The 25,462-nt window shown below is 32.7% G+C and overlaps 2 pseudogenes; both read right to left on the bottom strand.

Annotated features, from left to right (window-relative positions):
- Positions 1–4,532: 4,532 nt before the first annotated feature.
- On the bottom strand, positions 4,533–4,643 carry LOC118047010 (small nucleolar RNA R71; annotated as a pseudogene).
- An 11,418-nt stretch (positions 4,644–16,061) lies between these two features.
- On the bottom strand, positions 16,062–23,487 carry LOC140954845 (uncharacterized; annotated as a pseudogene).
- Positions 23,488–25,462: the final 1,975 nt, after the last annotated feature.

Raw genomic sequence — 25,462 nt, 5'->3', positions numbered from 1 at the left:
TACTAGGCTTGTAGGGTGTTCAATGGATCCGAGAATTAGTCATAGTGCGTTAAACTGACCCGGACATCCAGGGTTATAAAAAAAATAATAAAAAATTCCTATATATTTTTTATCAAAACAGTTAGTTAATATTATTAATTTAAAAAAACCAACATTAAATTCTTGTATTTCTTTTTTTTTTTTTTTAAATCCTTTAATTTTCCATGACAATATATATTTTTTAATATCCTTGATTTCTAATCAAACTCTCGAATAAGACCTACTACATATACAATTAAAAATGCATTTAAAAATTGCAATTGGACATGCGAAAAAATCAAGCCTGCAGCCACTTAAGGGATGAATTTATAATTTTTAAACTAAAAGGACTACTAGGAACTAAATTCAGAAGAAAAACAAGGACTAAATTTAATATATTCATAAAGAGACTTCGTGTTATTTTTCTGTGCGGGCTAATTGCGGGCCTGTACTTGTTGCGTGATTACAAGGAATCACTTTCGTATCCAAGTGGATGAATATGGGGCGAAAAGTTCACTAAACCTTCCAGCAATTAGCTTAGTGTTCCACTCACTTTATCAATTAACTATCTACAGTGGTTATCTAATTATATGTGATGACGAGGAAACATCCACGAAATCCATATAAGATAATGAGAAACACCAAATCAAAATGTGTAAGCTCTTCTAAGAAACCAAAATGGATTTTTAAATAATAAAGATATTTCAAAATCTAATATGTTTAAGCACCAAGTTATTTGATTTGATGTTTGGATAGTGGTTAATCAAGATATTCATGTACTTCGTTCTCTTTTCCTTAGCTCAGGAAGTAATGAATTACTGGTAAAAACCATAATACCTGCAATAACAGTTCTTATTGGTAAGATTTAAAGACTTTTCAATGATAAAATTAATAATTTTTAATGAAAAATACAATAAATAAAAGAAAAAACCTTACATTCCAAGAACAATAGTGTTTGTTTTTGTTTTTATGTCTGATTAATGCTCTGAAATATATAAGCTTTTAGAGTAAAAAAAGTTTTGAACCTTTTATTTAGGTGGTTTAAGGGTATTTATACTCTCTGAACCTTATCATTTTGATAAAGTTGTTGTTACCTGATTTTTTACCCATGTTTTTTTTTATAAATTTTTAGAAAAAAACAAAAAATACCAAAAAAACAACGAAAAACCAAAAAAAATATATTTTTAATATATTTGCTTTGTTTTTTAGCATTTTCAACGTCGTTTCAAAATAATTTAAATTTTCAAAGGTATTTTAAACACGTTCAACTTTTAACATGTTATTTTTACAATCATTGATTTTTCTTATTGAGTCGATGTTGATATTGCTTGTTTTTTTTTTTTTTAAATACAAAAATCAAAATTTATAAAATATAAAGAAATTTAACGACCAATGTATTTTGGGGACCAAGCCACCTTACTTATAAATACTAGTCTTCACAACATACAAAAGAGGGGGGGGGGGCGTTTAAAAGAACTTAGGGCAACACAAAAAAACCATAAAAGAATTCCTTGATCTCTACAGAAAACGCGGCTACCCCCTCTTGGCTTTTGGGGTTTTCTTTCTCCAAGCTCCCACCACAAACACAAGAGCCGCCATTCACCTTTCTTCTTCCCCATCACCATTCTTTCTTGACCTCCCAGCTCAGCCCTCATTTTTTTTTTTGCCTTTAGACCACAACAACTGCTTTTTCCCCAGTCGACCACTCCCATATCTTTCAGTCTCTCCATCTTAGAATATAGTCGTCGCCCCCTCTCTCTTTTGGGAAAAAACCAGAGAGAATGAAGTCTAGCGGAGCTCCCCCCATTTCAACAGATCTTCTTCTCCTTCAGTCTCCTCCACATCAATCGACCAGCAGCAGACCTAGCTCATCGCCTCCCACGGCGACCCAAACACGGCAGACCACACAGAACCCATCGACCGAATAACCACTCCCATCTCAAGAGCAGCTTTAGTGGCCACGTGCACAGTAGCAAGACCAACCCCATCGCTACCCCAACCGCCTGATCTGACATTTGCAAAAAAAAAAATGAACTGGGAGAAAAAGAGAACAGGAGGCTTTAAACGGATCCAAAAAATACCCAAATAAAATCGACTGCCTGTGTTTTTTTTCTTCTTTTGTAGGTGGCGGTGGGTTTCATCATCGGCAGGGAAAGGAAGAGGAGAAGAAGCTGAGCCAGATCCACCCTCTTTCGGTATTTTTCATGCGACGGCACGTGAACCCATGCGCCACCACTGTTCCTGCATTCTTAGAAGACTTCCCAGCAGTTTCCTAGATTTTTAGGGGCTATTTTGTAATTTTTGATTTGTGTAATGTGATTAGTACTTAAAAGTGCATTTTTATCAATGATTTATATCATCATTTTGTACTTGAAGTATCAATAACTCCTTAGCTAGAGCATGTTTTATAATAACATATCTAATAATATAAGATACCTTTAATTTATGGTAAATGTTCATCTTAAATGCAGGCTTATCACATAAATCAAAGGATTGATTGATGAGTTTAACTACTGAAATTGAGAAGACAAAGACAGGGCTAAGCTTAGAAAAGAGATGTTGGTTTAGTCCAAACTGGAACACCATTCGGTTATTGGATCATAATTAGAGCTGTAAAACTTGGATTTAGGTCTGCTCTATATGGATAGAAAGCTGAGACATAGGCCTAAATCTTTTATGCGGAGTGCAAGATTCAAAAAGGCCGTTTTCAAGTTCAAATTGTAAAAACAACGGAGAAGTTTGAATCTGTCCTACAACCCAGGCACTGCTCCATATTCAGCCTATATCTCGAGTTCTAGAAGTCCAAATACACCGATTTTTTTTTTTAGAAAGCTGATACAATTTTCTAGAAGTTTCATGATAAAAATCTGTTCAAATTTTGACGTTAACAATGATATTTTTGGCAAAAAAGAAGTAATGATTGTTACCAAGTCAATAGGTGGTCACCCGTTCAACAATTAGTCATCAAATCAATAGTTTTGAATTTTAGCCTATAAAAATAGGCATTCGCTATGCATTTAGGCATCTTGGTTTTCAGATCAAGATCATGCTCTTTATTTATTTCTTTATACTTTTATAATGTTTAAGTTTTATTTCATGATATATTTTCTTTAATCTCTTATTTATGCTTTTCATTTCCTTAACTATACTTATGTTCTTATATTGTTTATTTATGTTTCTTTTCTTCATTATGTTTAGCTAAGTTTATTATGTCATGGTGAAAAGGTTTCACTAATAGTGTTAGGATAAGTATAATATAAACTCAATATGGACTTCAATGCTTATATCCTAAACAACTTGCAATTAACATGTCTTATCATTTTTATCTTATTAATTCTTAATACTATTCTTGTTAAATGGTTAATCTAGATTTGTGTTATATAACATTTGGTAAAACAAATGCTTGGCACTTTCATAGCCAATCATATGGTATAACCTGCACCTATGCTATGAAAGGAACTTGATTTGTTGTTAACATAAGTTAGCATAATGAATTCCTGACAATATTCAAAAGTTTGGTGTTACTTAAATAAGATAATAATATGATCATGCTAACAATTTATAATGAGCTATTAATGACAAATCATCCGATGAGAACCTTCTTTGTGTGTGGTTTACAGTTGAGTAATAAAAAGAGTTTATATTACATTTATTTTTAATACCATTTTGTGGATCCTCTAACCTTGACATTTGTTTTTATCATTGTTTAATCCTCACATTAATCTTACATCTCAAAGTCCTCTTTAACTTGTTGTTGTTGTTGTTGTTGTTTATAATTTATATAGTTAACCTCCATGTGGTTCGACCCTAGTCTCGCCGAGTTATTTATTACTTCGACACTCCTGCACTTGGGATAAGAAATCAATCTTTTGGTTGTGTCAAGTTTTTAGCACCGTTGCCGGGGAGGTAAATTCTTGTATAAATTATAATATTTATTTTATTTTCTCTTGTCACTTTTCTTGTATTTAACTTTTATTTTTTTTGTTTTATTTCCTTTCATTTTGTTTTCTTCTTCCTTTTATTCTCTTTCTAAACGTGCATGACTGTTTGATCATGTACATTAAGTGGTAGACTTTGTAAGGTATTCTCATCATTTTCAGAAAATATGGTCGAAGAAGATAACCAGTCGCTTCATAATGAGAATAATAAGAATAACCGAGTTAGAACACTTAGAGACCACATGAATTTTACAAGAACAAGTGCACTCTTATGTATAGTTTTCTCTCTTAATGCATCTCACTTTAATTTTAAGCCAGATATTATTCAACTTTTACCTTCTTTTTATAGCTTAGATCTAGAAAATCCATATTTGCATTTGATAGAATTTAAAGAAGTCTGTAACACCTATAATGACTTAAATTGTAGCATGAATACCATCAGATTAAAGCTTTTTCTTTTTTTCATTAAAAGATAAAGCTAAAACATGGTCGCAAAATCTTAGGTCAGGATCCATTCATGCTTGGGATGAAATGCAATAAAAAATTTTAAAGAAAATTTTTCTCTTCTCATATAACAAACTCTTTCAAGAGACAAATCACCACTTTTACTCAAAAACCAGAAGAAATATTTTACCAATGTTGGGATAGATATAAGGACTTACTTAATACCTGTCCTCATCATGGTTTTGAAACATGGAGACTGGTTTTACAATTTTATGAAGGGTTAACACCAAAAGATGAACAAATGGTGGAATTGATGTGTAATGGAACTTTTGATAATAAAAACCCTGATGAAGCAATGGAGTGCCTCGACTTGCTAGCTGAAAATGCTCAAAATTAGGACACTACGGGCACTTATAAGGCACCAGGTAAAACTCAACCTCATACATCTAGTGGAGGTATGTATAACCTTAGAGAAGATCATGACCTTCAAGCCAAATTTAAATCTTTAGCTAGAAAAGTCGAGGCACTTGAATTTAAAAAGAGTGGTCAATAGACATTGTGTGTTGAATCTATGAAACAAATAAACATGCAACCAATAACTATCCAACTTTACCTTCTTTCAAGGAATGCCTCCATGAACAAGCTCATGCTTTAAACAGTTTCCAAAGACCTAAAAATAACCCATACTCGCAAACATACAACCCTAGTTAGAGAAATTACCCAAATTTCAGTTGAAAGAGTGGTAACAATAATGCACAAACTTCACAACCAACGTTTCAAGCACACCATACTTTCTAAAATTCTCATGGATATGCACCTCCTTATGCTCCACCTTCTAAAATAAATCTTGAGGAAACATTGCATGCATTCATTGAAAAGCAGGAGACAATCAAATATTCAAAATACTCAAACCAAGGCAGATCTAAAAGATGCTGTTGCAAAATTCACATCTGCTCTTAGTTTTCAAGAGAAAGGTAAGTTTCCATCTCAACCACAACAAAATTCCAAGGGGCAATACAATGAAAATGCAAGTAGTTCTGGAAGCCATCACATGGATCAAGTCAAATCAGTCATCATTCTTCACACTGGTAAGGTTATTGAAAAATCCACTCTTGAACTTTGTGAGAAAGATGATGAGTTAATCTTTGAGAGTAAGGAAGGGTTTGAATCTGAAAATTACAAAGAAAGGACTAATTCCTTGCCAGCACTTCCATTTCCTCATGCCATGACCAAACAAAAAAAAGTTAATCACAACTCTGAAATCTTTGAAACTTTCAAACAAGTAAGGATCAATATACCTTTGTTGGATGCTATTAAACATGTACCTTCTTATGCTAAATTTTTAAAAAATCTGTGCACTATGAAGAGAAAACTGAATGTGAAAAAGAAAGCCTTTTTAGTTGAACAAGTAAGTGCCATTCTTCAGAACAATAATGCTTTGAAATATAAAGACCCTGGTTGTCCTACAATTTCTTGCTTTATTGGAGAACATAAAATTGAAAGAGTTTTACTTGATCTTGGAGCTAGTGTGAATTTACTTCCATATTCAATCTTTCAAAGTCTCAATCTAGATGAATTAAAATCAACTTCTATAACTCTTTTACTTGCCGATAGATCTGTAAAAGTGCCTAGAGAAATAATTGAAGATGTGTTAGTGCAAGTCGATAAATTCATTTATCCTGTGGATTTTATTGTCTTGGATACATAACCTGTTGAAACATGTAATTTAATTCCCATTATTTTAGGATGTCTGTTTCTTGCAACTTCTAATGCATTGATTAATTATAGGAATGGATTGATGAAGTTATTATTTGGAAATATAACATTGGAGATGAATATTTTCAATATTTTCAAGCAAGCTGGAGATGATAATGATTTACAGGAGGTGTACTTTATTGAAAAATTAGTTCATGATCAATTTCAAACCACTTCCAGTGAAATTGAGAATGATAAATCTGACGATTTGCAAATGGTTTATTTTCAGGAAGAATCAAAGGTAAATAATTGAAGACCAAAAATTGAGAAATTGCCACCACGATCAATTGAGTCCATACCTTCAAGTGTTCAACCACTAAAACCTGATTTGAAGTCGTTACCATTCAATCTTGAATACTCATTTTTGGAAGAAAATGAAACTTTTCCGATAATAATCTCTTCCAAACTTAATGCACATCAAGAAAGTAAGTTATTATAGACTCTGAAAATGCACAAAAATGCATTAGGATGGACCATAACTGACATAAAAGGAATTAGTCCTTTGATTTGCATACACAGAATTTATTTAGAGGAAAATGCTAAGCCCTTTAGAGAAATGCAACGAACGCTTAATCCTAATATGAAAGAAGTAGTGAAAAATGAAGTCATTAAGCTTCTAGATAATGGAATCATTTATCCTATTTCTGACAGCAAATGGGTAAGTCCTACCCAAGTTGTACCTAAGATGTTTGGAGTCACTGTGATAACAAATGAGAAAAATGAGTTAATTCCAACTAGGTCTATTACTGGTTGGCGCATATGCATTGACTATAGAAAACTTAATTCAATGACTAGAAAACATCATTTCCCTTTACCTTTCATGGATCAAATCCTAGAAAGAGTTGTAAGTCAAGAATTTTATTGTTTGCTAAATGGCTATTTAGGGTACAAGAAACCGACAATTCAACAGAATACTTTAGCTAACATTGTCAGGCATCACTAGGTTCATCCGTCCAGTTTGATCACCAAGCATCATGTAAACAGGCCAAATTGAAATTGCATTGAAGGATCAAGAAAAGACTACTTTCACATGTCTATTTGGTACTTTTACATATCGAAGGATGCCTTTTGGATTATGTAATGCACCAGCCACGTTAATGCATGCTTAACATATTTAGTGATATGGTTGAATGTTTTCTTGAAACTTTTATGGATGCTTTTTATGTTTTTGGCGATTCATTTGATGATTGTTTGGCTAACTTAGGCCTCGTTTGTTTGCAGGAAAGTAGTTTCCTTTTGGAAAGTGAATTATTTTTTGATGTTTGGTAGTGTAATGGAAAATAAGTTGCAAAACAATTTCCAGTGTTTGGTTATGTCATGGAAAATGAGTTGGAAAATAACTTATTAATGTTTTATTTTTCTCTAGTTTATTAAAATAATAAGGAACAAATCTTACAAATTAAAAAGTTGAATGAGAATGAAATATAAAAAAATATAATTTCATAAATTATCTCAAATAAAATAAATAATAATCAAATAATAGAGATCAAATCTAAAAAATAAAAAAAAATGAAAGATGAAGAAATTAAAATAATAATAATTAACATTTCATAAATTATTTCAAATAAAATAAGTAACACTCAAAAGAATGAGGATCAAATTTGATAGATAAAAAATTTCAAAAAAAAAAATAATAAGGGAAAAACAAATAACAATTATAAAAATAAGGACCAAAGTTAATATAAAAATTAAATTTTAAGAGATGAAATTGAAAAATAAATATTCAAAACAAAATATATATAGCAATCAAAAGTTTGAGGACCAAATTTGATATAATCAGCAAATAATATGACATTTCTATAATTTTCACAACTTCCGGAAAGTGTTTTCTGCCCAAATTTTCCAGGAGTGTTCTAGAAGTGCAAATGACCTCAAATTTTTTTCCTGGAAAGATGAGACAATTTCTTAGAACTTTCATGAGTACAGGTGGTTCAAATTCAGATGTTATCAATGATGTTTTTTTTCATACAAGAAGATAAGGATTGTCACCAAGTCAAGATGTCGCCACCCACTCAACAATTAGTCATCAAATCAATAGTTTCAAATTTTAGCCTATAAAAAGAGGCATTTGCCATGCATTTAGGCATCTTGGTTTCCAGATCAAGATCATGCTCTTTATTTCTTTCTTTATATTTTTGTAATGTTTAAATTTTATTTCATGTTATATTTTCCTTAATCTCTTATTTATACTTTTCATTTCCTTTACTATACTTATGTTCTTATGTTGTTTATTTATGTATATCTTCTTCATTATATTTAGCTAAGTTTATCATGTCAAGGTGAGAAGGTTTCACTAATGGTGTTAGAATAGGCATAATATAAACTAAACATGGACTTCAATGTTTATATCCAAGAAAGTTTGTTATTAACATGTCATATCTTTTTATCTTACTAATTCTTAATACCTTGTTAAATAGTTAATCTAGATTTATGTTATATAACACTTGGTACAATAAATGATTGGCACTGTCATAGCCAACCGTATGGTATAACCTATACATGTGCTATGAAAAGAACTTGATTTGTTGTTAACATAAGTTAGCATCTTGAGTTCCTAACAATATTTAAAATTTTGGTGTTACTTAAATAAGATAATTAATATTGTTGTAACCCATTTCTGGGTCCCCATAATTGAAATAAAATAAATAGCCGAAGGAGGTTAGAAAAATAACAGTAGGCAGAAGTGCTCAGCAAATGGTCAGAAAAATCGGTCAAGGAGGTTAAAAAATACAAAGATGGATTTTTGACAATATATTCTTGAAGGATGAGAGCCTTGTTGAGAAGGAAAATTTGAATTTTTGGAGGAGAAAAGCCCAAATTTGGATGTTTATGGACTTAATTGGATTTTTTATTTGAATTTATAGAGGATTTGATTGCAAGAAAAATCGATTTTTAAGTCAATTTGGGCTTTAATTAGAAGAAATTTAAGTTCTGGGCCAAAATATATTTTTTAGGAATTTATTGGGTCAAAATCAGGGGCTTAATTGCATAAATATTGAAGTTTAATGACCAATTAGGGGTTTAATTGTGAAAATCCGAAACCAGGGACCAATTTGGAAAAAGCGGGTAAATATAGGGGGCTGTTTTGAATTGATTCAGGGGCGTAATTGAAGAAATTGGAAGTTTATTGATCAATTGAGGGCTTAATTGCATAAATCAGAGGCCAAGGACCAAAGTGAAAAACGCGGCCAACTATAGGGGCGAGGACCGAAATTGGCAGGGACTCAATTGAAATGAACAAAGATGATTGAGGGCTAAATTCGAAATTGGGCGCGTTCTGGCGCCATTTTTAAATGAAACGGCGCGTTTTCTACGAACGACACCGTTTCATACATAAAAAAAAAAAAAAGACCGAACGGTGCCGTTTTGAACGGCACTGTTCCCCTTTCTTCTTCCTCCCCGAACGTGTAGCAGCATGGACGAAACCTTTGTTTAATCAGTCGGTGCCCCTCTCTCCTCGCGTGCGCTGACATACCAAGCCCATGCACCTCGGACGACGCGAAGCCAGGAGGGCCACGCCATGATCGACCACGCTCACCGACCAGCCGACCGGCGCTGCCCCCCACGTTGCCCAGCTCAACCCACCTTGTTCTGCTCCCCACGCTGCCCATGCAGCCCCGCTCCTTTGCCCGCCTATAAAAGAAGGGGAAAGATGTGAAGCACGGGAGAAAAAGAAAAGAAAAGACCCGAGACCAAGAGAGGGAAAGAAACTGAAGGAGAGAGAAACCGTTGAACTAAAGGAATAAATACTCAAAACTCAAAGAAACAGAACCAGCAGGGGGGGAAGATTACAGAAACCGTGGGAGAGCTTAGAGAAAACCAAGACCGAGCACGACCCGAGAAGTCACCGGACCGTTGAGCACCGTCGTTTGGAGCCACCAACCTCCGCTGCAGCACCAGCAACACGGACGTTCGACCACCAGCTGCCACTGTCTTCGTAGTTGACAACAGCACAGTTGGGAGTAGCAGGAGAAAGGGAAACAGAGAAAAAGCAGCGCCAAAACAGCAAGGAAGAGGAAGAGGAGCCGCAGCAACGCCACCGCCAAACCAGCCACTGCCAGAACCACCGTGAGCCCTCATTGGTTTCCTCTCCACCGCCACCAGCATCACTGTGAGTGTTCGGCATCGTCTTCGCTCCTTTCGGTTCCACGTCCAGGTAAGCGTTTTGCGTCTCTGTGAAGGTGATTTCCTTTAGCATTTTCACTGTGCAAGTGAATTATAATTCACTTGAACAGTGAAATGCAAATGTTACTGTTCAAGTGAATTATAATTCACTTGAACAGTACCATATGTTACTATGTGTGTCTTCTTTTGCAGGTTACTGTGCGTGGTTTTCGTTTTGCATTTTTTACTGTTCAAAGTGAATTTTAATTCACTTGAAAAATACCATTTGTATATGATATTAAGGATGCACGCGTGAGCTTCCACCCAGGACACTGGCTTGGGCCAGTGGTTAGGCCTGCTGGGTCAAGCCCAGCCATATGGGCCGAACGGGGCCCAACTTAAAAACTTTTTTTTATTAAAAATAAAAATTCTTCAAAAAAAAAAATTATTTTGAAAAATATGTGATTTCCACAATTTTGTTACTGTATTTTGATCAATACTGGTTTGTATTTTTATACTGTAAAGATACAAATCCAGTATTAAAATACCTGGTTTTCGTCAAAACATCAAAGATTTTCGAAATAAAAAATGTTTTTGCTTTCAAAAAATTTCCAAAAGTTCTTAAAAATATTGTTGATTTTTCCTGCATTTTGTTTTTAGGGTGGAATAATATTGGTTTGTATTTTTATACCGTAAGAATACAAACCCAGTATTAAAATACTCGATTTTTGTTAAAACATATAAAAAATAATATTTTCCAAAAAAAAATGTTTTTTTGTTTTAAAATACGACCTAGTCTCTCCAATATATATATATATATATATATATATATATATATATATATATATAAATATTATAACCTCATATTTTCACACAACAAAGGAAATTTTCAAAACAATATATGTATTAGCATGCATTTTGGCTTTGATAACCAGTTTATTTAAGCCATGAGAACTAGGCCAATATTTCAAAAATTCTAAAAAAATCTTTTTGTTTTCCTTTTAATTGGGATTACGAATTTATACGTAAAACGTATTCCTAAATATTTTTTTGGTATAGACGTTTGAACGGTTAGGATTTTACCCGATAAGATAAAAGACCTTCTTACTGAGGAGGATTTTTCTTGAACCATAGACAGACCAACGACTAGAAGTACAATAACACCTTAGTTTTTATCAGACAATCAAACAATGCAGCTTACCTTAGGTAAGGCGTATTTGGGGTGATGATACCTTCCCTTTACGCAACCAGTCCCCGTACCCGATCTCTGAGACCAGTTAGGGTTCCTAGTGACCAAAATACTAGGTGGCGACTCCCATTCCATTTTTCACCGATCAAAGACAATGTTTTCTTGTCTCCCCATATTTACCAAATAGATATAGATAGATTTACATTGTAGATAAGAAAATGGAACAACCATATATTTTTTCGCCGCGACGCCGCACACGTGCGACAAATATGATCATGTTAAAAATTTATAATGAAGTATTAAGGATAAATCATCCGATTGGAACCTCTTTTGTGTGTGGTTTCCAGTTGATTAATAAAAAGAGTTTATACTATACTTATTTCTAATACTATTAGTGAATCCTCTAACCTTGACAATTATTTTATCCTTGTTTAATCTTCATATTAATCTTATATCTCAAAGTCCTCCTCCTCCTCCTCCTCCTCCTCATCATCATCATCATCATCGTCATCGTCATCGTCATCGCCATCGCCATCGCCATCGTCATCGTCATTATTATTATTATTATTATTTATAATTTATATAGTTAACCTCCCTGTGATTCGACCCCGATCTTGCCGGGTTGTTTATTACTTCGACATTCTTGCACTTGGAAAAGAACATCAATCTTTTGGTCATGTCATTAAGCTCACATTAATTTGGATTCGGCTAACAGTTGAACCTATGTGTATTAGGTCTGGAAGCTTGTAAGACCTATATAACTTGGAGTTCAACTGATGGTTGAACCCAAATGTATTGGATTTGATAACTCTCTAGGCCAACATTATTTTAGGATCAACTAACAGCTGAACCCAAGTATACTGGGTTTGATAACTTGTTAGGCCTATGTTACCTTGGGTTTAATTGACGATTGAACTTAAGTGTATTTGGTATGACATCTTTCACATTACCTTGGGTTCAATTAATGGTTGAACCCAATGAACTGGTCTGGCAATTTATATGTTGGGCTTTAGTCTTAGCTGTGTTTTGTTTTTGATCTGTAGTCTATGATCCATTGGGGTTATTAGGGTTGTTGACTTTGTGATATTCTTGCTATACTTAGTTGTGTTTAGGTTTCATTTCCCCATCAAATCTACTTATTTCTATTCACCTTTGTTTTAGTTTAGTTGCTCTATTTAGTTTTTGTTTTTCTTTGTCTTTCCTGTCCAATTAGCATTTGTTTTGGTCTTGGATAAAAAAAAAAAAGAACGTTATTTATTATGTCTAGATTTGTCTATTTAAAGTTAAAAAAAATAAGAAAAAGAAGAAGGAGAAAAATTGCAAATTCAACGCAACTGTTACAATTGGGTTAATGTTAAGAAATTGTAAGTTTCAGGTTTTTAGCCTTTAAATCAGTCTTCACACACTTTAATGTTTGAGTTTCATGGGGGTATTTCTAAATTTTTGGCTTCAAGTCAGATCAATTATAGTTTCTTATTTTAAATTCTCTTAGCTTATAAGGGATTCCTAAGAGGCGACATTTATTATCCTAGCCTTTCTAGGATATAATTTTAGCTATAAGACTATTTAAGATAGGAAATTATACTATCTTAGGTTATTTTATTCATATATGTGCGGCAACTTTGGTATAATAGTCAAACTTGTTTATTTTTATTATTTTAATAGTTTTTCAGGTTTATTTAATTTATTTTGGATTTAATTGTAAGTGAGTCCATATTAGCCCACAAGATTTAGATTCATTAATAATTTTTTAATGTTTATTAAGTATGATGGGCTTTAATTTTAGTTGGGTTTTGTTATGGGTTTTTGGTCTATAATCCATTAGTGTTATTAGGGTTGTTTGTTTAATCTATTTATGTTATTTATTGCAATTAAATTTCAGCAACCATAGATTATTGAATAAAGTTGGTGGCTTGCTTGAAACAACATGTTTTTCTTTTTGTTTAAGGAAATAACAATAGAACTTACAAGAGTATTACCAGTTTTTTTGATGTTCTTCCTATATTTTGGGTTCCTAATTCTTTATAGCAACGAGTCTAAATCAATTCTTGTTGTTACCTATTTTTTGGTTCCCACAAAAGAAATGAGAACATATATATATATATATATATATATATATATATATATATATATATATATATATGAGCGAGAAAAAGATGCTGGAATGCCCATAAAATGGTTAGAAATTGGTTGAGGAGGTTTAAAAATACAAGAATTAAAATTTGATAGTATATTTTTGACTGATGAGAGCCCTGTTGATAAGAAAAATTCAATTTGAGGAAGAAAATTTCAAAATCAGATGTTTATAGACTTAATTAAATTTTATCAAGGGTTTGATTGAGTTTATAGAGGATTTGATTGAAAGAAAAATTGATTTTTAAATCAATTTAGGTTTTTATTGGAAGAAATTAAAGTTCTAGAGTCAAATTATAATTTTTAAGAGTTGATTTGATCAAATTAGGGGCTTAATTGCATGATTATTGAAGTTTGATGGCCAATTAGAGATCAAATTACATGAATCAAGAACCAAGGACTGTCTTGTAAATAATGCTAAAATAAAGGGATCAATTTACAATTTATCCTGGGGTTTGATTACAAAATTGTAAAAACATCCAAGGACCAAATCAAAAATATCGTTTAAATTTGCAAACTGTGCCATTTCACTAAACACTGTTCACTGTCTTCTTCAGAGGATGTTGTGTACAGCTGGTCGAGAGACGTTGCAGCAGCGAAGGCACTAATTCACTTCAATCAATGGGGCATGTCTCATGGCTGATATCTCTCGCCACCATGATGCACATCGATCGTTATTCTATCCCTGCAACAACAAACGAAAACGCCTGCATCCTATGGGTTTATGGTGAATGTGCAGTTGGGCCCAAGAGAAAATATGAAAGATCTCTTCTAATGTGCTTAGACCACCTGATAAGGCAATGAAGGCATCAGTATGGTTAAACATTGCATTCAGTCGATCAGACATTTTGGGGACCTGTAATTCCTCTCCAATTATTTTTCCAATGATGTCCCCTTGTGCTAAAGCTTTGGGGACAACCCCCAAAACTTGATTACCTCCTAAAAATACAGCTTTTGACACTCCCCCCATTAACCCAAGGTTGTCTCCTCCATACACTAAATGAATCTTTCGCTCAGCTAATACCTGACCAAGATGATTTGCTGATTCTAAAAACTCTTTTTCTTTCCCAAGACTGGATCCACCAAAAACACAAATATTGTTTATGTGATGACTTGAGGAACCTGCCATTTCTACACACTTCTATATTTGATGAAAGTATGGGTTGAGTAGAAATGAAGGGAAGGAAGAGAATAATTTATAGATGAGAAATTGAAAATGCAATCATACCACCTATATGTAGGCTAGCCGTAATCTCACACACACTCTCTCTCTTTATTTAATTATTTATTTTGAAAAAGCATATGTATGTATAGGTAGTTGTGATTGTGGCTCACATCTTTCCTTGGTTTTACGTCCAAGAACGACTTAAACGCCCTCTATGGGTCGGGGATAGGCTTCCCATTCAGTTTTCTTAAAAATTCGCAAACATGGTCTTTTTTTGTCAGATTCCCAAGACTAAGTCGAGTTTGTTCTTTATGGAATTGTGGCCATAAATCATGAATTGCACGATGCACATCTCTACTAGGGTGCGTCTCAAGAGTCAATAGAAGATTATCTAAAGACCTCCTACTTAGGCCATCCTTAATAAATTGTATTTTATCTTCAAGGTTTACAGATACCATTCTTAAAGAACGACATGTGGCATTAAAAGTCCATCTAGCACATCTGTGACAGACTTTCAGTCGTTTTGCACGAAGTTTCTTTGCAAAAGTGCTTTTACCTGTTCCAGACATGTATGAAATGAAAGAATTGGAGGACTCACTTGATAATCAGACCTTTGCTTCAATTAGCGAACAAATATCTTCAGGAATTTCATGGTTCATTAACAACCTCAATCTTTCACACCTAGCACGGTAAATTTTTCTAATCGCATTCTGAGGCAGAGCGAGAAAATACTTTTTCAATTTTTCAAGAGTGGTGTCCATTTTCAACTGAGAATTGGGGGAGAGATTCAAAGAAAGGAGAAAGAGCAAAGAATTGCACAAATATATACACAAATATCAATTATCATAGGAAACTGAAAGAACCAACTTAAGAGTCACGGAGTACCGTTATCCGCCATTTGATCGGGGTGAGAGACTAGCAAAATAAAAGTCACACAAAAATAATGTGAGAAAAAGAATCAATCTTTATATACAGGATCACCCAATTCAATAGAGTCATTTTCAACTGAAAAATTATCAAAATAAACTTTCAAACGATGGCCATTTACCTTGAAAACATTACCATTCTTTGGATTTTTGATATCACAGGCCCCATATGGATACACATGTTTCACAATAAAAGGACCGCTCCATCTTGATCTTAGTTTTCCAAGAAATAAATGGAGTCGAGAATTATAAAGCAAGACTTTTTGACCAACATTGAATGTTTTTCTCAGTATTTTCTTGTCATGAAACTCTTTGATTCTTGCTTTATGAATTCTTGAATTGTCATATGCATCATTTCTTATTTCGTCAAGCTCATTTATTTGCAATTTTCACAACTGACTAGCATCATCAATGTTTGAATTGAAAGCTTTAATAGCCCATAAGCTTTATGTTCAATTTCCACAGGCAAGTGACAAGGTTTTCCATAGACTAGTCTATAAGGTGACATACCTAATAATGTTTTATATGCAGTTCTATAAGCCCAAAGTGCATCATTAAGTCTTAAAGACCAGTCTTTCCGATTAGGGTTCATCGTTTTCTTCAAGATCTGTTTGATCTCCCTATTAGAAAGTTCTCTTGTCCACTCGTTTAAGGGTGATGAGGGGTGTCAACTTTGTGTGTGATTCCATATTTTTTCATTAAAGACTCAAATGGCTTGTTGCAGAAATGTGTTCCACCATTATTTATCATGGCTCGAGGGATTCCAAATCGACTTAAAATTTTTTCTTTCAAAAACTTTATCAGTGTTTTGTGATCATTGTTTCGACTTGGAATTGCCTCTATCCATTTTGAAAAATAATGTATTACGACCAATATGTATAAGAAACCAAATGATGGAGGAAATGGACCCATGAAATCTATACCCCAACAGTTAAAGATCTCAATGACAAGAATAGGATTTAAAGGCATCATGTGACGTTTCGAAATAGATCCCAACTTTTGACAATTTTCACAAGTCTTGCAGAATGCATGTGAGTCTTTGAACATGGTGGGCTAGTAAAATCCACTTTGTAAGATTTTTGCAGTTGTTTTTCTTGATGAGAAATGACCCCTACATGCCTCAGAATGACAAAATTTAATGACACTACTTATCTCATTGTCAAGAATGAATTTTCGAAATATTTGATCAGGACAATATTTGAATAAACAAGGGTCATCCCAATAAAAGTTCTTCACTTCATTCAAGAACTTTCTTTTGTCTTGGGTACTCCAATGAATTGATAATTGTCCTGAAACAAGAAAATTAACAATATTAGCAAACCAAGGCATTGTAGAGACATAAAATAAAGATTTATCAGGAAAGTAGTAATCGATTGGTGTGATGTTAGATCTCGAATCGGTTGCTAATCTTGACAAATGATCTGCGACAACATTTTCGGTGCCTTTCTTGTCTTTGATTGTGATATCAAATTCTTGAAGTAACAAAATTCACCGCACCAATCTAGCCTTAGAATCTTTCTTAGAGAGAAGATATTTCAATGCTGCATGATCACTAAAAACAACAACAGGTGAGCCAATAAGATAAGATCTGAACTTGTCACATGCAATTACTATTGCAAGTAATTCTTTTTCAGTGGTAGTGTAATTCATTTGAGCACTATTTAAAGTTTTACTTGCATAGTAAATTACATAAGTTTTCTTATCTTTTCTTTGTCCCAAGACAGCACCCACGGTATAATCACTAGCGTTACACATTATTTCAAAAGGTAGTGACCAATCAGGAGGTTGAATGACAGGAGCAAAAGTAAGCAAGCTTTTAAGTTTAACAAAGGCCTTTTCTTTGTTAGAAGGTTACACAATGGTTTAGATATTACACTAAAATCTTTGATGAACCTTCTGTAAAAACCAGCATGTCCTAAGAATGATCTAACATCTTTAACAGATTTTGGTGTTGGTAAGTTGGTAATTAGCTCGATTTTAGATTTGTCAACCTCAATTCCCGTCGATGAAACAATGTGACTAAGTACAATGCCATTTGTTACCATAAAGTGAGATTTTCCCAATTCAATACAAGATTCTTCTCTTCACACATGTTCAAAACCTTTTCCAAGTTAGTTAAACAATCATCAAATGAATCACCAAAACAGAAAAATCATTCATAAAAATCTCAAGAAAATGTTCAACCATATCACTGAATATGCTAAGCATGCATCTTTGAAACGTGACTAGTGCATTACATAACCCAAAAGGCATTCTTCGATATGCAAAAGTACCAAATAGACATGTGAAAGTAGTCTTCTCTTGATCTTCCAATGCAATTTCAATTTGATTGTAACCTGAATAGCCATCTAGGAAACAATAAAATTCATGACCTGCAACTCTTTCTAGGATTTGATCCATGAAAGGTAAAGGGAAATGATCTTTTCTTGTCATTAAATTAAGTTTCCTATAGTCAATGCACATGCGCCAACCAGTAATAGTCTTAGTTGGAATTAACTCATTTTTCTCATTTGTTATCACAGTGACTCCAACCGTTTTGGGTACAACTTGGGTAGGACTTACCCATTTGCTGTCAGAAATAGGATAAATGATTTCATTATCTAGAAGCTTAATGACTTTATTTTTCACTACTTCTTTCATATTAGAATTAAGTCTTCGTTGCATTTCTCTAGATGGTTTAGCATTTTCCTCCAAATAAATCCCGTGTGTGCAAATTAAAGGACTAATTCCTTTTATGTCAGTTATGGTCCATCCTAATGCATTTTTGTGCATTTTCAGAGTTTGTAATAACTTACCTTCTTGATGTGCATTAAGTTTGGAAGAGATTATTACTGGAAAAGTTTCATTTTCCCCCAAAAATGAGTATTTGAGATTGAATGGTAATGGCTTCAAATCAGGTTTTGGTGGTTGAGCACTTGAAGGTATAGACTCAATTGATCGTGGTAGCAATTCTTCAATTTGTGATCTCCAATTACATGCCTTTGCTTCTTCCTGAAAATAGATCATTTGCAACTCGTCAGGTTCATTAATCTCAGTTTTACTAGAAGTGGTTTGAAATTGATCATGAATTAATTTTTCAATAAAGTCCACTTCCTGTAAATCATTATCATCTCTAGGTTGCTTGTAAATGTTAAAAATATTCATCTCTAATGTCATGTTTCCAAATGATAGCTTCATCAGTCCATTCTTACAATTAGTCAATGCATTAGATGTGGCAAGAAATGGAGGTCCCAAAATGACATGAATTGAATTACATGCTTCAACAGGTTATGTATCCAAGACAATAAAATCTACATGGTAAATGAATTTATCAACTTGTACTAACACATCCTCAACTATTCCTCTAGGCACTTTTACAGATCTATCAACAAGTAAAAGAGTTACAGAAGTTGGTTTTAACTCACCTAGATTGAGACTTTGAAAAACTGAATATGGAAGTAAATTCACACTAGGTCCAAGATCAAGTAAAACTCTTTCAATTTTATGTTCTCCAATAAAGCAAGAAATTGTAGGGCAACCATGGTCTTTATATTTCAAAGCATTATTGTTCTGAAGAATAGCACTTACTTGTTCGGCTAAAAATGCTTTCTTTTTCACATTCAATTTTCTCTTCACAGTGCATAGATCTTTCAAAAATTTAGCATAGGAAGGTACCTGTTTAATAGCATCCAACAAAGGTATATTGATCCTTACCTATTTGAAAGTTTCAAGGATTTCAGAATTGTGATTGACTTTCCTTTGTTTGGTCATGGCATAAGGAAATGGAAGTGCTGGTGGAGAATCAGTCTTTTCTTTACAATGTTCAGATTCAACCCCTTCCTTACCCTAAGAGATTGACTCATCATCTTTTTCATAAGGTTCAAGAGTGGGTTTTTCAATAACCTTACCACTACGAAGAGTGATGACTGATTTGACTTGATCCATGTGTTGGCTTCCGGAACTACTTGCATTTGCATTGTATTGCCACTTTGGATTTTGCTATGGTTGAGATGGAAACTTACCTTTCTCTTGAAAACTAAGAGCAGATGTGAATTTTGCAAGAGCATCTTTAAAATTTGTCATGCTTTGAGCAAGTTGAGTGTTGATTGTCTATTGCTTTTCAATGAATGCATGCAATGTTTCCTCAAGATTTCTTCTAGGAGGTGGAGCATAAAAAGGTGCATATCCATGAGAATTTTGGAAATTATGGTGTGCTTGAAATGGTGGTTGTGAAGTTTGTGCATTGTTGTTATCACTCTTCCAACTAAAATTCAGGTGATTTCTCCAACCAGGGTTGTATGTTTGCGAGTATGGGTTATGATTGGGCCTTTGGAAACTATTTAAAGCATGGGCTTATTCATGGAGGCATTCCTTGAAAGAAGGCAAAGTTGAACGGTCATTGGTTGCATGTTCATTTGTTTCACAGATTTGACACACAATTTCTTGAACATATTTTAATTGACCACTCTTTTTCAATTCTAGTGCCTTGCCTTTTTTAGCTAAAGATGCAAACTTGGATTGGAGGTCATGATCTTCCCTAAGGTTATAAATACCTCCACTAGATGTATGAGGTTGGTTTTACTTGGTGCCTTATAAGTGCCCGTAGTGTCTTAATTTTGCGCATTTTCAGCTAGCAAGTCTAGGTACTCCATTGCTTCATTAGGGTCTTTATCTTCAAAAGTTCCATTGCACATCAATTCAACCATTTATCTATCTTTAGGTGTTAACCTTTCATAAAATTATGAAACCAATCTCCATGTTTCAAAACCATGATGAGGGTAAGTATTAAGCAAGTCTCGATACCTATCCTAACATTGGTAAAATGTTTCACCTGGTTTTTGAGTTAAAGTGGTGATTTGTCTTTTGAAAGAGTTGGTTCTGTGAGATGGAAAAAACTTCTTTAAAAACTGTTGTTGCATTTCATCCCAAGCACGAATGGATCCTGACCTAAGATTTTGTAGCCATGTTTTAGCTTTATCTTTTAATGAAAAAGAAAAAAGCTTTAATCTAATGGTATTCATGCTACAATTTAAGTCATTATAGGTGTTACAAACTTCTTCAAATTCTCTCAAATACAAGTATGGATTTTCTAGATCTAAGCCATGAAAAAAAGGTAAAAGTTGAATAATGTCTGGCTTAAAATTAAAATGGGATGCATCAGGAGGGAAAACTATGCATGAGGGTGCACTTGTTCTTGTGGGATTCATGTGGTCTCTAAGTGTCCTAACATGGTTATTCTCATTATTCTTATTATGAAGTGACTGGTTATCTTCTTCGGCCATATTTTTTGAAAATGATAAGGATACCCTACAAAGTCTACCACTTAATGTACGTGATCAAACACTCATGCACGTGTAGAAAGAGAATAAAAGGAAGAAGAAAACAAAAAAAATAGAAACAAAACAAAAGAAACAAAGTTAGATACAAGAAAAGTGAAAAGAGAAAACAAAATAAGTACTATAATTTGTATAAGAATTTACCTCCCCGGCAACGGTGCCAAAAACTTGACATGACCAAAAGATTGATGTCTTCTCCCAAATGCAAGAGTATCGAAGTAATAAATAACCCGGCAAGACCGAGGTCGAACCACATAAAGGTTAATTGTATAAATTATAAATAACAAAACAACAACAACAACAACAACAACAATAATAACAACAATAATAACAATACTAGTAGTAGTCGTAATAATAATAATAATAATAATAATAATAATAATAATAATAATACTTAGTACGTGGCGTTGTTATACCTGAGAATGATCTAAAAGATTGGGTCACAGGTTTCTAGCCTATATACTGAGTTTATGAAAAGATCAAAGAGATATATTATATAATATAAACAGATTTATGATGTGAATGAATAAGGCAAGACCAACAATGTCAGTATCCTTGATCAAACACAGAGCATACTTAACGTACATAAAATATAACAAGAATGTAGTAGTAGTAGTAGTAGTAGTAGTAGTAGAAGAAGAGGAAGAAATTAATGAGAACTTTGAGATGGAAGATTATTGTAAGAATTAAACAATGATAAAAACACATGTCAAGGTTAGAGGATCCACTAATGGTATTTCAAACAAGTATAGTATAAACTCTTATTACTCAATTTTGAAACCACACATGAAGGAGGTTCCAATCGGATGGTTTGTCATTAATAGGTCATTATAAATTGTTAACATGATCATATTAATTATCTTATTTACGTAACACCAAACTTTTAAATATTTTCAGGAATTCATGATGCTTGCTTATGTTAACAACAAATCAAGTTCCTTTCATAGCACAGGTGTAGGTAATACCATACGGTTGGGCTATGAGAGTGCCAAGCATTTGTTGTACCAAGTGTTATTAAGAATTAGTAAGATAAAAAGATAAGACATTAATATTAAACATTAAGGTCCATGTTGAGTTTACACCATACTTATTCTTACACCATTAGTGTAACCTTTTCACATTGACATAATAAACTTAACTAAACATAATGAAGAACAGAAACATAAATAAATAAAACAAAAACATAAATAAGATACAAGTTAATTAAGGAAAGGAAAGGAAAGGAAATGAAAAGCATAAACAAGATATTAATGAAAGCAAAACTTAAGAATTACAAAAAATATATAAAGAGAGAAATAAAGAGCATGATCTTTATCTGAATAACCCAGCCCCTAAATACATGGCAAATGCCTCCTTTTATAGGCTAAAATTCAGAATTATTGATTTGATGACTAATTGTTGAGTGGGTGGCCAACTCTTGACTTTGTGAAAATCCTTATCTTCTTATCTGAATAAAACGAAATTGCTAGCATCAAAACTGGGACCACTTGAAAACATAAAAGTTGTAGGAAATTGACTTAGCTTTCCAGAAAAAAAAATAGAGGTCATTTGGGCTTCTAGAACTCCAGATATGGGCCAAACACTAAATAGTGTTCGGGCTGCAAGACAAATTCGAACTTCTCCATTGTTGCTATAATTTGGACTTGCAAACAGCCTTCTTAGATCTTGGTATCTACATGAAAGTTGTAGGCCTATGTCTTATTGAATTTGTGTAAAACTGTGAGATCATTTTGACATCTAGAACTCGAGATATGACCCAATTACCGAATAATGTTCCAGTTTGGACTACACCAACATCTCTTTTCTAAGTTTGTCCCTCTCTTTATCCTCAATTTCCATACTTCAATCAATCCTTTGATTTATGTGATAGGCCTGCATTTAAGATGAACATTTACCATATATTAAAGCATTTTATAGTATTAGACTTGTTATTATAAAACATGCTTTAGTTAAGGAGTTATTGATACTTTAAGTGCAAAATGATGATATAAAACCTTGATAAATATGCACTTTTAAGTACTAATCAGGCCCCGAGACAGAGAGGGAGAAAAAGAAAGGAATAGGAAGACGGAAACACATAGAACAGGGGGGAGAAAACAAAGAAAGGGGGGCGAAGGTGAGAAACGGGGAATAAAGCAGAGTAGGGGATAGGAGAGTGGAACAGAGGAGAAAAACCAGAAAAAGTGGCGGGCAAGAAAGTAGAGAGAAGGTGGAGAAAAACAAAGAGAACGGGAAAGAACAAAAAAGAGAGAATATGGGAGGAGCAGAGAGGGGAGCTAAAGGGAAACTGGAAAGGAACAAAAAAAAATACAAAGGAGAAAGAGACAGAGTACAGGGGAGAAGAGAGTAGGAAAAAAATAGAGCAGAGAAAAAACCAGAAGAAAAAAAAACCAGCGCTGATTGTCTTCATCATCTCCAGAACCAGTCACCAACGATCCTGCGTAGAAGTTTCATCACCATCGTCTTCGTCTGTCTCAGTTACCAGGTAAGCTTCATACATTCTCTTCACGTTGCTTTTTTTTTTCTTTCATTGCATGCATTTGTTCTTTCATTTTGTGTTTTACTGTTCACACTTGTCACTGGTCCAAGCTAATGATCCGGCTAAACAGATAAAAGGCACGTGTAAGCTTCGTCAAACGTACATGCTCAGATATTGTTCAAGTGAATTATAATTCACTTGAACAATTCCAATTCTATGATATAAGGTTATTTTTAAGTCAGTTTTATCTCAAATATGAATTTTAGTTTTTTGAGTTTGTTATTTATTTTGTCGTGGATTTTTGAATCAATATATTCACGAGGTTCGCATCAAAAATAGATTAAGGCTTGATATCTTTTATTTGATTTTGTTTTGAGATTTTAGTTCATTTAAATGTTTTTGGTGGTTAAAATAGGATCTTAAAGGTCCATATGATATTTTGTTTTTCGTATTTTTAGGTTAAAAAATATATTAAAACTTTTATTTTTGAGTTCAAAAACTTATACCCTCTGACTTTTCGATCAACCTTCGATGATTGTAAAATGATATTGGAAGATAACACATTGTCCTTTCCATTTAATAAAAAATAATAGGAACATATTCATCCATTCATTAAAAAACCGAGTGAGCATGCCTAGCCATCTAGCCCAAGAACAGTTAGCTTTTTTAATTTTAGGCCAGTCAACCAACTCATTCTTCCAACCTAGGCACGTCCAACATTTTTTCAAATGGTCCTTATTTTTTTTTAATTTTATAATAAGATTCTCTTTTTAAAAAATATTATTAGAATGATATTTAAAAAACTATTTGATTATGCCATAGTTTTCAAATAATATCAAAGCTTTTTATGGTAATATTAACAATTATTTTATGAATAATAATATATAATGTGCAAAACTTTTTAAAAATTTTACTCATGAATATTCAACGTGAATAAAGTTTTTTTTTTTTCAAATTTATTACTCTTATAGTTTTTGATACATTCATATAAAAATTATCAAATCATAATTTCTTTATTTTTATTTAAACTTGTTTTAAGATTATGACAAGTTTTTAAGAACATATATTTTCATAAAAAAAAAAGAAGACATGTTTTGTTTTTAAAAAAGAAAAATAATAAACATATGAATAAGAAAAGAGTATTTTGATGAAAGGGATGCATTTTTTGTCCTTATTTCAAAAAATTAGGATTTTTTGGATATTTAGTTCAATTATATTTTTCATTTAATAAATCTTATTGCTAATAAAAAAAACTATGTTTTTAGACAAAAAAATAAAAAAATAAGAAAAGAGAATTTTGTCTAAAAATAATTTCTCTCTCTAAATTTTAAATAATTTCCTTTCTTACAAATATATATTTTAATTTTTATATAATTAAAGAAATTAAATTAAAAAGTGCCTCGCGGCACAAGTTCAAATATTGGCATGTGCACTCTATTTTTTTACTTTTTACATGGAAGATAAACTTCTCATTGTAGCTTTACATTATTAGCATTAACAACTTTTTTTGATGATTTATAAATTCATATGTTTTTTTAATTTATCTTATTAAACACAAACATTATCTTTCAACATCATCTTTCAAGTTCCAAATTAAAAATTTTATGATATCAAATAATGCATCCACAATGTCAAACTTACTTTTTTATTTGATGTTATAAATTAATTTGAAATTTTATTTGTAACATAACACTCACGTACTAGCTAGTAGAATGCAAAAAACTCTACACCTCCAAGATAGTGAATATATCTAATTAGTGTATTTATTTTTAAGGTAGTGTTTAGTTACTATCTTGAGATAGAAAAAACAAAAATAGTGAGAACAAAGAAAGCAAGACAAAATTAATTTTGTTTGGTTATAGCATACAAGAAAAAATGATTATCCTTGTATTCTCTTTAGTTATGGTAGATAAGTCATAACAATATATATATATATATTACCTCTAATATGTATTATTGTCAAACTTTTATATTTTAGAAATAAATAAGATATACC

Source organism: Populus alba, chromosome 1 (genome assembly GCF_005239225.2).
Source record: "Populus alba chromosome 1, ASM523922v2, whole genome shotgun sequence".
Classification (NCBI taxonomy): domain Eukaryota; kingdom Viridiplantae; phylum Streptophyta; class Magnoliopsida; order Malpighiales; family Salicaceae; genus Populus; species Populus alba.
Note: the sequence above shows the minus strand (reverse complement) of the source record. Positions and strands in the feature narration are given on the sequence as shown.